Source organism: Balaenoptera borealis (assembly GCF_965194805.1).
Source record: "Balaenoptera borealis genome assembly, chromosome: 18".
In the NCBI taxonomy this organism is placed as follows: domain Eukaryota; kingdom Metazoa; phylum Chordata; class Mammalia; order Artiodactyla; family Balaenopteridae; genus Balaenoptera; species Balaenoptera borealis.
Window position 1 is genome coordinate 69,119,021 of NC_138877.1, and position 13,683 is coordinate 69,132,703.

At 35.3% G+C, this 13,683-nt stretch overlaps 1 protein-coding gene across 2 annotated transcripts in view; it reads left to right on the plus strand.

Moving 5' to 3' along the window:
• PCCA (propionyl-CoA carboxylase subunit alpha) overlaps positions 1 to 13,683 on the plus strand; it is a 369,304-nt gene that overhangs the window by 55,894 nt on the left and 299,727 nt on the right. The window lies entirely within an intron of this gene.

Below are 13,683 nucleotides of genomic sequence, written 5' to 3' on the forward strand. Positions count from 1 at the left end.
TGTGTGGACTTTGACTTTTAAAATTAAACATTTCAGACTTTTAGCTAAATAACGTCAGGGAGTCCAGTGATTCATTAATTATTTACCATGAGCATGGAATGTGAAGCCAGAAGTAAGATTCTGTTTTTTCCCTTTTATTGCATATTATGGCATTTAATATCAAATCTTACTACTGCGTCTATTTTGGGAAATTTTTTTCTTTTTTTTATGATAGGAGTATCCTCCTGATATCACCATCCTGACTAGGTACATGACCCTATATTTGCTATTAAACTGATTTTCCGGGTGTATTTATAACTACATTCAAGATGGTACTGAAACCTCAGTTTTCAGGTACTAAAATATGATATTGATAATGTTTCGAAAAGCTCATTAGATCAATTATCTCAGGTATTAAGTTAACTTAATATTTTAATATGTTATACTTTGTTTCTGTGATATGCTTATATTTTGTTCTTCCATGGATTCAAAATTATTTCTGAATGCAATTACCATTTTCAAGACGAAATTTTCACTTAAAATTCATAAATTTAATTTGGACAATTCTTTTTTTTAAAATTCTTTATTCTTTTTTAAATAATTAATTAATTAATTAATTAATTTAATTTTGGCTGTGTTGGGTCTTCGTTTCTGTGAGAGGGCTTTCCCTAGTTGCGGCGAGCGGGGGCCACTCTTCATCGCGGTGCACGGGCCTCTCACTATCGCGGCCTCTCTTGTTGCGGAGCACAGGCTCCAGACGCGCAGGCTCAGTAGTTGTGGCTCACGGGCCTAGTTCCTCCGCGGCATGTAAGTATCCAAAGGTCCAGATTTACCAGGTTTTGTGCAGTATATCCACATTTTCCTGTTTATATCTCTTTTTGTTATCTTCTAGTTTGAAATTTTGGCTGAGGTTCTGTCATTATGTAAGAAAATGATTCGAATATAATAAATTTTAAATGTATTTGTACAATATAATATATTTAAGTTTGTATAGGTGAGGAGTCTCTAAACTGTGGTCCATGGGCCAAATGCAGCTGCCGCCTGTTTTTGTAAATTAAGTTTTATTGGCACACAGCCCTGCTTGTTCACTTAACCTGTTGTCTGTGGCTGCTTTTGCTCTCAAACAGCAGAGCTGTGTAGCTATAGCAGAGACCGAATGGCCTGTAAGTAAATATTCACTGTATGGCCCTTTATAGAAAAAGTTTGCCGGCTCCTGGTATAGATGAATATCTGAGTCTGGGAGAAGTGAAATTATATGGCAAGTATATTTATTCATGCATTTATTCAGTCATTAAAAAGGGCTTATTTGATATCTATGTTCAAGGCAGTTGAGAAGGGTATAAAAATGAATTGGATGTGTGTTTTGCTCATGAGGAGCTCACAGTCATGTTGTGGAAAATAAGTCAGGTACACAAATGACTTCAGGGAAAAAAATATTATGAAGAAGTGCAAATTCTCCGTAAATGAAGATAAGATTGTGCCGTCAGGGGTTTCATGTTAGAGAAAAGGGTATAAAATGTATGACTACCTTCCTTTCTCATTTGCTTTTCTAATTTTATCTCCTCCATTTTCCTTTATCAGTGCTATGCCTTAGGCAAACCAGACTGCATGCTATTCCCAAACGTGGCTGGTTCTCTCCTGTTCTATCTTTTCCATCGCTCTCCTCAGTGGTCACACCTGTCCCTTGGTCCCACATTTCTTACTACTGTCTATTCTTAAACGCACAGTTCATGTTACCCCTACCAGGATAGTTTTCCATGTTCTTCTGGTGAGAAGTAATCTCTTTTCTCTGTCTTCTAGAGCATTAAAATTTTTTTTTTTTTTCTTATCTGGCATACCACCTTCCATATTATGTAAAAATTGTTTCTGTATTTTAATCTGTTCTTAAGGTAAGAGACTTGGTCGTCTCATTCTTTGTTTCCCTTTTGTTTTATATCCTAATGATTTCTACGTAGTGAGTTCAATGAATGTTATGGAAAGATTAAGTAAATATTATTAGATTAAGAATTATGGAACAATAACCTGCAAGAAAACCTTTCTCCTGTCACAGAAGGGACTGTTTTGTAACTAGAAAGCGGTAGTGCCGTGTGTTTTTATTCACCATGAAAATATGTAGCTGGTGATAACTAACCTTCTCTTTTTGTGCATCATGGCAAGATTCTTATTTGGGATATAATTTTCCTAGCTTAAAAACTTTTCCCATTGGAGTGTGCCATTTAAAATGCACCTTTTGAAATATCTGGCTATAGCTGGTGAGTTCCATAAAAATAACACAGTGAAATAAAATTGCATACAGATTTTGTTATGCATATCAACATTGTTTGTGTGGATGGTGATGAACCATTGAAATTTGATTGTTATTGTCTCAAACTGGGAATATTCTTAGAATCTGATTTCTAAGATAGTGGTAATAGATTACTATGTTGGCAGCAACTTTTGGCAAGAAAGATGAGCAGAATATGGAAAAAATTTTTTTTAAAGTTTATTTATTTTATTTTTGGCTGCCAGTTGATCTTCATTGCTGCGCTCGGGCTTTCTCTAGTTGCGGTGCACGGGCTCTAGGCGTGCGGGCTCTAGAGCGCAGCCTCAGTAGTTGTGGCGCACGGGCTTAGTTACTCCGCGGCTTGCGGGATCTCCCCGGACCAGGGCTCGAACCTGTGTCCCCTGCATTGGCAGGCAGATTCTCAACCACTGCTCCACCAGGGAAGTCTGGAAAAGAAATTTTTTAAGTTTAATACTGTGGAGTTCCTTTTACTGTAACTTATGTATGCTGTAACTTATGTTTGAAATGTAATCAAATGTGGAGGTTTTTCCCCCCATTAATTTCTGGTTCTGTTTTGTTTTTTTTTTTTAAATTGCTGTTCAAAGATCAGCATAATATTTACTTTGTTTATAGAAAAACTATTTGTGCCTTATCATCTGGTATATTGTTTCTAGTTAACAGCTTTGAGTAAGATGATTTCTTGAATTTTTTTCTGAGTTTGTGCTATTTATTTGCTTTAGAAAATACCATAAGCCAAATGTTAAAAGCATTCTAAACTTTATATGTTTTCTTTACAAGACTAATTATTCTTTACACTTAATTTACACGAAATGGGATCAGATTATATAGAATCCCTACTGTACATGATTTAAACAAAATCATGTCTTGTTTGTTTTTGCTTAAATAATTAATGGAAAATACAAAGCTACAAATAATCCTCATAAAGAATAGTAATTTTCAGTAATTTTAATATGCTGAGCAAACATTTTATTTCCAAAATGTTTTTCATTCTGTATTTCCCCCCTGGGCTCCTTGTATTCTGAGCAGTAAAGGAACAGTGGTGGAAGGCTGTGAGGACTGTTAGGGTTAAGAAAAGAAATTCTTTTGGAGTTTACGAAAGAGGTTTGGGAAGTTAAACTATCTGCCCCTGGAAAAAGCGGTTTAAAGATTAAATGAGATTTAAAGAGATTTCATAGTGTTTTTAGTTATCTTTCTGGTTCTTATGTGTATGTTTTTTCATGTTATATCATATTTTAATGCAGCACAGCATCATAAGTTACAGTAGTTACCTTTATGAGAAATTTATGTTAGATTTAATAATTTGTGTTTCATGTATGGGTCTTATCCATGTATTTAGAAGGTATGTGTATATATGCATACAGATAGTGTGTTCTATCCAGAATGCTCACCATTGAGGGTGGAGAAGGGAACTGTGGGAAGCAGTTGAGGTTTGATGATTGTATTTTTTATCTCCTTTTGTTGGAGACTTTTTAGCAAGGTAAGGAATGTAACTACTTCAAAAACAATAATGAGATGTTTTTTTATCCATTGGATTCACCAAACTTTTAAAAAATAGCTGTAACATCCAGTGTAGACAAGTGTACAGGAAGTGTCTTGTTCTTGGGAGTGTAAATTATTTCAGCCCCCTTTTTTCTTTTTCTTTTGTTCCAGAAATTTGCTGGTATTACCAAAATTTAAAATGTATATATTCTTTGACTCAACAGCTCCACTCTTAAGAATTTCACCTACAAAGATGTACTTTAAAAATGTTCATTGTAAGGTTGTTTGTAATAGCGAAATTGGGAAATAGCTGAAGATTTTTCATCTTTAAAATGAAGAGAATGACACCTACCCTGTAGGGTTGTTGTGAAAGTTAGAAACAACATGTATAAAGAACTTAGCACAGAGTCTGGCATTGCCAGGCAAATCACCTTATCATTACAGGTGTTAGTTAATAATTATTACTTTAGTAGATGGGGAGAGCTACTGAAGAGTTGTGGGGTTTTTTTGTTTGTTTGTTTTTTTTGTGAATGAGATAGTTAAAATTAGCATTTTGGGGAAATTAGTCTGATAGTTTTCATGTGTATTTTGTGAGTTTAGATTTTTTTTTCCTGTTGAGATTAATAATCTGATAATATATTCCTATACACACACATATGATAATGTAGTTTACAAAATACTTTGACATATATGATTTCATTTAATTCATGCAACAATTTAACAAAAAGAAAACTGAGACTCAGGTGCAGTGACTTGCCAACAATCACACTGTATTGGTAAGTAATAGAATCAGGACTTGACCTAGGTTGGCTGACCATAAGTACAGAGCACTTAAAAAAAATACTGTACCCTGGTTTGCTTAGTTGGAAAGAGTGAGAAACCAAACAGTGAAAACCAAATAACTGTAGGGAACTTAGCCAAAAAGGCCATAGAAATCTGTTCCCGCACTTCATAATAACAGAGGCAGCACATGATCAGGTTGTGTAGATAGAAATTTGAAGAAAGCCTTTTGCTAGGTCATTGGTCTTCTGTTGTGAGGTTGTAATCCATGGTGTGTTAGAGTTGTGAAATGTGCTTTAAGTACTTGGCAACTGATACTAAAATTATGAAGTTAGCAAGTTTGCTAATGATTTTATTTAACAATATTTTTGTTCTTAAAATAGTTTAGAGTGAATTTAAAACAATATGATACCCTGTTCACTCATATTTGCAGAAAAAGTTTTTTTTTGAGTAGGGAAAAAAAAAAAAGAGGTGTAGATCTTGCAAGCCCAAAGTTGTTTATAACTCTTATTTTATCTACATAGGCTGTGATCTAGGTAGCTCCTGGAAGTATGTTTTGTGTGTGACATATATGTCGTGGCTTAAGAAAGGTTAATACTACACTGTATTTTGTAGACATCTAGTTTTAACTACATAGATATTCTTACCATTAACATTATTAGAATTTCCATTTTGGACACAGGTCTTTGATTTTATTATGTTAAAGTGAAAAAAATTTGAGAATGTAAAATCTTAAGAAACTTAAGTCACATGTATACATTGAAAAATAAGGTTTCTTCCATCTGTGAACCTCTGACCCCAGCCCCCAGTTTAAATTCCTAGAGACTACCACTGCTACCAAATTTATATTCTTCTGGAGTGCACGCATGCGTGTGTGTTTGCCTGCTAGAATTTGCTATAGATTTGTTATACAGGGTACTCTTATTTGCTGAAGTAGGATTTTGTTTGTTCATAAGAAAAGTGGCACAGAACTTTTCTTCCCTTCCCCAGGCTCTTAAAAATAGGTGTGGAACACCTACCTGCAGATACACTTGCAACATTCTTATTTAATCTTTATGACAATCTGTGGTATATTATGATTTATAGAAGAGAGAACAATCTCAGAATAAATGCCTTGCCCAATGTCACACAGCTAGAAAATGAGAGTATAGTTTCTTACAAAAGTCTTTGACTATAAATCCCATGCTCAGTTAATGTTCCAAACTACTTCTAAGATGAATTGGAACTAGACTGGATTGTTAGTGTTTCGTTTTGTTTTGTTTTTAATTGATAGCTTTGGCTGGCACCAATTTTTTTTTTTTTTTTTTTTTTTTTTTTTTTTTTTACTGTTGGTGGAAGTTGTTCTCTTTCTGCTCCCTTTTTCCCCCTCATTGGTGTACTATTGTTAAGGTCTAAAAACAGAATATTTCTTCTGTTTTTTTTGGTCTTGTGATCTTGGATGCCAGTGAAAGTAACTGTCTTCACTTGGTTTTGCTGACTTTATAGGTAAAGTACAATACTTGAGTGAGCTGGTAGAGCTACAGAAGAGTCACTGATGCCTTTTTCCTCTCTGGGATATTCTTATGTTGAATTAGTAATGTCTCCCTGAATTTAGAGGAGAAATTTGGTGACTCTATCCTTTTGACAGCAATTTTGTAATATGTTTTAAATTATGACTTTAAATATGTCATGTTCAAAAGGCTTAATGAATATCTATGAAACAAGCTTCATAAAACCCTTATCATAACAGAATGTCCTTTGAGATGTTTGAGAACATGTTGGATTAGAGTTCAGCTTCTAGACTGTTTGTTGAAGAATTTGAAGATGATGCTGAGTAGAAATGCTCTAAAGTGGATACCTGAAAAAGAAAAATCTATTTTTAGGGAGTCTTTAAGGATGTAGATAAGGCAGATACATTTAGAGTTGTGGGGTTTGGTGGGTGATTTCAATAGGAAGGTTGAGAATCTGGGATTTGATGAGGCTGGGATTTTCTGCGCTTTGCTTGAGGTTAAAATAGTTTGAATTTTATACTCGAGCTTTCCTTCTACCTCTTCTTTCTCTCCCCTGCAGTTATTAGCACAGTCTGGAGTCAGAGTTAAAATTCTTGCTCTGCCACTTCATATCCCTGTGATCTTGGACAAGTTGCTTAATGTTTCACTCTGAAGACTCTCAAGTGTCTTACGCTTACTGTTGGCAGGATTTGTTTTTCTCCATCTGAGTCTTTATATTGAAAACATGTCTCCCGTAGCCAGCATGTAGTCGGGTCATGCTTCTTTTTTTTTTTTTTTTTTAACATCTTTATTAGAGTATAATTGCTTTACAGTGGTGTGTTAGTTTCTGCTTTATATCAAAGTGAATCAGCTATACATATACATATATCCCCATATCTCCTCCCTCTTGCCTCTCCCTCCCACCCTCCCTATCCTACCCCTCTAGGTGGCATAAAGCACCGAGCTGATCTCCCTGTGCTATGCCGCTGCTTCCCACTAGCTATCGATTTTACATTTGGTAGTGTATATATGTCAGTGCCACTCTCTCACTTCGTCCCAACTTACCCTTCCCCCTCCCAGTGTCAAGTCCATTCTCTACGTCTGTGTCTTTATTCCTATCCTGCCCCTGTGTTCTTCAGAACCTTTTTTTTTGTTTTTCTAGGTTCCATACATATGTGTTAGCATATGGTATTTGTTTTTCTCTTTCTGACTTCACTCTGTATGACAGACTCTAGGTCCATCCACCTCACTACAAATAACTCAATTTTGTTTCTCTTTATGGCTGAGTAATATTCCATTGTATATATGTGCCACATCTTCTTTATCCATTCATCTGTCGATGGACACTTAGGTTGCTTCTGTGTCCTGGCTATTGTAAATAGAGCTGCAGTGAACATTGTGGTACATGACTCTTTTTGAATTATGGTTTTCTCAGGGTATATGCCCAGTAGTGGGATTGCTGGGTCGTATGGTAGTTCTATTTTTAGTTTTTTAAGGAACCTCCATACTGTTCTCCATAGTGGCTGTATCAATTTACATTCCCACCAACAGTGCAAGAGGGTTCCCTTTTCTCCACACCCTCTCCAGCATTTATTGTTTGTAGATTTTTTGATGATGTCCATTCTGACTGGTGTGAGGTGATACCTTATTGTAGTTTTGATTTGCATTTCTCTAATGATTAGTGATGTTGAGCATCCTTTTATGTGTTTGTTGTCAATCTGTATAATCTTCTTTGGAGAAGTGTCTATTTAGGTCTTCTGTCCATTTTTGGAGGGTCATGCTTTTTTAATCATTCTGATAATCTGTATTTTTTAATTGTGGTGTTTGGTCTTTTAAGCTTTTTGGGTTGCCTTGGTTTATTTTCTTTAATAACAGCTTTTTCTGAGATACAATTTACATCATAACACCCTTTTATAATGTAAAAGTCTGATTTTTTTTGTTTATTCAAGTTAGGTAACTGTCACCAGTGTGCAATTTCAGTAGAATCTATTACCATTTAATAAATTACTGATGTGACTGGACTTATGTTTACCCTTTTTTTGTCTGTTTTCAGGTTGTCTCCTCGTTTTTCCTTCTGCTTTCCTTTACTATCTTCTTTGGATTATTTTAATTGTTGGAATTCCATTTAAATTTATCTACTGGATCTATCTTTTACATTTTTTAGTGGTTTTCCTAGGGATTACAATATACATCCTTAACTTTGTATGGTCTACTTGAACTTAGTATTATACCATTTTATGTGCAATGTAGAAATTTTGCAGTCACGTAGCCCACTTTCCCTCTCTCTATCTCCATCCTCTGTGTTAAGAGTTGTCATATGTATTTCATCTGCATATATTATAAATTCCATGGAAAAAGTCATAAGTTTTCCTTTAAACATGTTTGAAATGGGTTAAGATATTTCCTTCATTAATGACCCAAATATCATTCAGTTGAAATTAATATTGTTTTTTATTTTGGTCCATTTTTAGGTTACATAGAAGAATTTATTTTTAAGTTTATTTTTTATTATGTTTAAATGTGGTAAATCATAACATAAAATTTACCCTTTTATCCATTTTTAAGTGTACAGTTTAGTGGCATTAAGTACATTTATTGATACAATGTATAACTGTCACTACTATTCATCTCCAGAATTCTTTCATCATCCAGAAATGAAACTCTGTACCCATTAAATAGTAACATTCTGTTTCCCCTACCCACACCTCCTGGTAATGTCTGTTATACTTTGTCTCTGAATTTAACTACTCTGGGTAACTCATAAGTGGAATCATACAATATGTGTACTTTTGTGACTGGCTTATTTCACTTAGCATGATGTCCTCAAACTCCATCCATGTTGTAGCATGTGTCAGAATTTCCTTCCTTTTTAAGGCTGAATAATAGTCTGCTGTATGGATATACCACATCTTGTTTATCTGTTGATTGTCACCCAACTTGTACACGAGTAGGAGGTGGAAATTATACTTTCAAATTCTTCTGTATCACTCAGCAGCCTTTCAGTACATGCTAGTTAACTCTTCATTAGATGAGAGAAGTTGCTGAATTAAAATTTGGAATTCTGGAAATAAATGTAGGAGGGGCACTTTGAGTAACCTCTCTGTGTTTTAATGTTGTAATGCTATTTTTAACTTATAATAACTTTGTAATCTCTTAAAATTTATTTTTATCCATTTATTTATTTTTATCCATTTATGCTTCGAATTTAGTAGGAAAGATTGTTGTTGTTCTAATAAAGGTAATAGATTGAGGATTTTGTTGGATTAAATGAAGTGATATTAATTATCACGGTTACATATATTTAATGATTCTTACTGCCCCAGATACATTCTAAAATTACGCTTTTAAGTGCACGCTACCTAAAATGGGCAAAGAGGCAGAAATAATGAGATCATTTCTGGGGCTTTGTTTTTGGACTGGACCTTATTTAAAGATATTGTTACAAAGTTTCTGAAGTACCATATTGAATACAATGTGTGATATGCTAATTTGCATTAGCAGAGAGTATTCCTTTCTTGTGTATGTGTGTACTTCCCAACGTTCTTAGGGTGTATTTGCTGATGTGTGCATTTTCTTAGCTTTTTATTCAGTCTTTCACGTAGTAGTTGGTTGTGGAATACAGTTGTTAAGAGAAATAACATATCATTAGATAAAAATTATGTTACATTTCTTAACCGTTATACTTTATTTATAAGGAAATGTTTTGATGGTAAATGATAGATGCTGCTGTTGATTAGAACGCCACAATTTATATAAAATATATTGAGTCTATAGACAGAATGAGTTATATATTTATATGTTATATATAAAATGTCAGTGTATTTCACTAGGGTATCACGTATTAGCTCAGTGTTTGATATTATTAATTGTACAATGGCATGATATTTAGAAGGCTAACTTGGTTACAGTATTGCTGAAATACAAATTTAATATCAGTTTTAAAATAATTGAATCTGGGTGATGAATAAATGGGAATTTATTATATCGTCTGTCTACTTTTGCTTATGTTTGAAGCTTTTCATTAAAAGAAATCCATGAAAGGAAATACATTAAGCTCAGAAGAAATAGTTTTGTTGTTTTTTTTTTTTTAATCTTATATTGTTCCGAGAGGCTGGAATATCATACAGTATATAATGGGTTCAGTGTTAACTTGATTGTCTTGGAGAACATATTAAACGCGGGAGACATTAAAGCTCTTCTTCACATCCAGTATGAGGGGATTTCAGCCTTTGTCTTTGGAATGTTCCTTTGTTACCAAAATGTCTGCTTTTAGTCTTCTTCATTAATTATACTTGATATTTTCATGAGCAGAAGAAATAGAACAATGTTTTGTCTTTATCCTTTAAGATTAATACAGTAGACACCAAATTAAAGTCAAAGTATGGTATCTAAAAACATTAAGTTTTTCCAGCTCGTTTTGGTTTATCTCATGTTGGTACAAGCATGGCCATCACAGAGTCATGAGAAGTATCCTTCTCATGTGTATAAACTGGTTATTAGACTAGAGGGGAGGTACATAAGAAACTCCCTCCTGTGTAATATCGGTTGCAAAAAAGAAAAATCCACTTGTTAAAAGGGCTTAATCTAGAGCAATAAAAAGTAACTTTTATTATTCTAGGTATCCCATTAAAGTATTTATGCTTTATATCTTATGATGATAGGCTACTTCTGCGAAGACTATTACACAGAACTGCATTTCTCAAAGAGCTCTTACCATGCTCTGTTCTTATGATGTGTGTTTGGATTAAAGTAGACAAAGAAAATTATCTCCAAGACAGATAAACTGCCCAAAGAAATAATCACATTTTGATTCATTGTGTTTTGTTTACAATAGAAGAAAAATTTGAGAAGTCCTTACTTTGTCATGTTACTTCATTAGACCGTTAATTCCCTCCCTTCACAGAATATCCGTTAACACTTGGCACAGTTTGGAAGAATGATGTAGTACAGTAGGATGAGCCGCTTCAACTGATGGGCATATATGATTTCTAATTGCAAGGAACCAAACAGGTGAACTCAAGTGAGTTTACCTAGCAAGGTTAAGAATCTATGTGGATTATTTTTGGATGGATTATGAAAATGGAAGAGAGACCATTTCATTTACATAGGAGGTTTACCTCATACTTTCTGGCATGAGTGCCAAGGTGCCGATCACTGTTCTAGATACTACATATATTCAGGGTGAACACGACAAAAATCTGAGTTTTCATGGGGTTATTTTCTAGTACAGGGAGGCATATAGCAAATGAATTAGCCAACAGACTCAGATCATGATGAGTGCTATAAAGAAAACACAAGTGGATGATGCAATAGAGTATTGGCATGTGGGGATCCCTGAGACTCTTTCACAGACTCTGCCAAGTAAAAACTGTTTTCAAAATAGTTTCCCCCTCATTCTCTCACGATTGTGCAGTAGAGTTTTTCAGCGGCTACATGATGTATGTTATCACAACAGATTGAATGCAGAACCAGATAGGAGAATCCAGCTGTGTTCTATTAAGCCGGATGGTAGAGATTTGCAAAAAATATAAAACATTTCCACTCTTACTCATTTATTTGTTAATTCTAATTGTTAAATTTAAATGGGTTTATTCTTTTAAAAATAATAAATATTTAAACATTTTCTTCATTTTAATGTGGTAAATATTGATAGATATAACACACATAAGCAAAAGCTCTCTGAGATCGTCAGTTTTTTTAAAACTGTAAAGAGATTCTGGTCCCAAAAAGTTTGAGAAACACTGTGCCAGAAGGTGAATGGGTGGCCTCTTTAGATAAAGTGGTACCAAAAAAACCTCTCTGAGAAGGTGACCGGTAAACTGGGACTTCATGGGAGAAGAGCATTCTAGGAAGAAAGAGCAAGACTTCTCTGACTGCCCTTCCCAACCCACTACCACATCCTTTTCTGGCTTTATAATTAGTTAGATGTCAGTCAAGGACCTTTACTTAACTCATTTCTGAATTCCTGTTATTTACCATTTTACCAGTCGTTAATAATTCTTCAGTTTTTGTTTTTTTTCAATTAACCACTTTATTTTTATTTTTGGCTGCATTGGGTCTTCATTGCTGCATGCGGGCTTTCTCTAGTTGCGGTGAGCGGGGGCTACTCTTCGTTGCGGTGCACGGTCTTCTCATTGCGGTGGCTTCTCTTGTTGCAGAGCATGGGCTCTAGGTGCACGGGCTTCAGTAGTTGCAGCACGTGGGCCCTAGAGCACGCGGGCTTCAGTAGTTGCAGTGCATGGGCGCAGTAGTTGTGGCACATGGACTGTAGTGTACGCAGTCTTCAGTAGTTGTGGTGCGTGGGCTCAGTAGTTGTGGCTCGTGGGCTCTAGAGCACAGGCTCAGTAGTTGTGGTGCACGGGCTTAGTTGCTCTGCGGTACGTGGGATCTTCCCGGACCAGGGATCGAACCCATGTCCTCTGCATGGGCAGGCGGATTCTTAACCACTGCGCCACCAGGGAAGTCCCAATTCTTCAGTTTTAATGGAATCGCTTACATACATTTCCAAACAAATGAGACAGACTTTTAGAAAGAGGCTTAACCTCTTTGCTGTTCACACCAAGCTAATTTGAAATATATTTTTATTGCTTAAAAAAATTAACAAGTATTTGTTAGAATCTATTATTTCCTGTTAATTCCTTTTGCATGAAAGAAAATCATATATTGGATTTCTGTATATGACTTTTAGTATAATGTGGCTCTGTCTTGATTGATTGATTGTCTGTGCTGTGTGGCATGTGGGATCTTGGTTCCCCAACCAGGGATCAAACCTGCGTCTCCTGCAGTGGAGGCGTGGAGTTTTAACCACTGGACTGCCAGGGAAGTCTGATGTCTTCCGTATATATATAATGGTAAATTTGTTTTGCCGTCTTTATGCTTTGGAGTTTTAGTTTGTGCCTGTACTTATTAGTATAGTGTATAAAGACTCTCTGTGATTTTTATCATCATTCCTGCTATTATCATTCTTTATCACACCATTTAAAAGCAAAAGCAATTTTAAAAGTGAATAGTAGAGAAAGACAAACAGGAAATGTGAGTTTAGATAAGAGTACAAGCCGCAAGGTTGATTGTGACCATGATATAAATTGATGAGATTTCTACCTTCAGCAAATTGTTAACTTTTTTGAGTATTTACTGTGTGCCAAGGCACTGTTCCAAGCACTGTACATGTACCTAACTCATTTGCTTTTCGTAATAGCCCTACAGGTGGCTAGTACTGTCTTTACTTGATAAGTGTAAGAAGCAAAAGGAAGTTGGGTTTAAGCAAGTTGCTTACACAGCTCTTAGTGCCTGGGCAAGGATTTGAACCCAGGCATCGCCTGTACTCCTATTTTCTGGGCTGTACTGCCTCTGAAGAAGAGATCGTACAACGCGTTGTAGAGCAAAACAAAATAAAACCTTAAGAAGTTTTCAACTCTTTTTTTTTTTTTCTCACCCGTCATTATTTTTTCCCGGCAGACTATAACTATATAATTTTATAATTATAATTTGTTAGCCCTCTTGATATAGGGATTCTATAAAGAGTTGTCTGCAAAAGTTAAGCTTTTCCCCCTAAAAGCTGGAAGTGAGGAAAAGAAGCAGTTGAAATAAGAAGAAAAGCACATAGGAAAAAAGAAGAGAACAGTGGAGAGCAGCGGTGGTAGTCTGCATGGAGTCTGAGGTGTGGCTGTCTGTCCTGGGTGAGTCAGCATG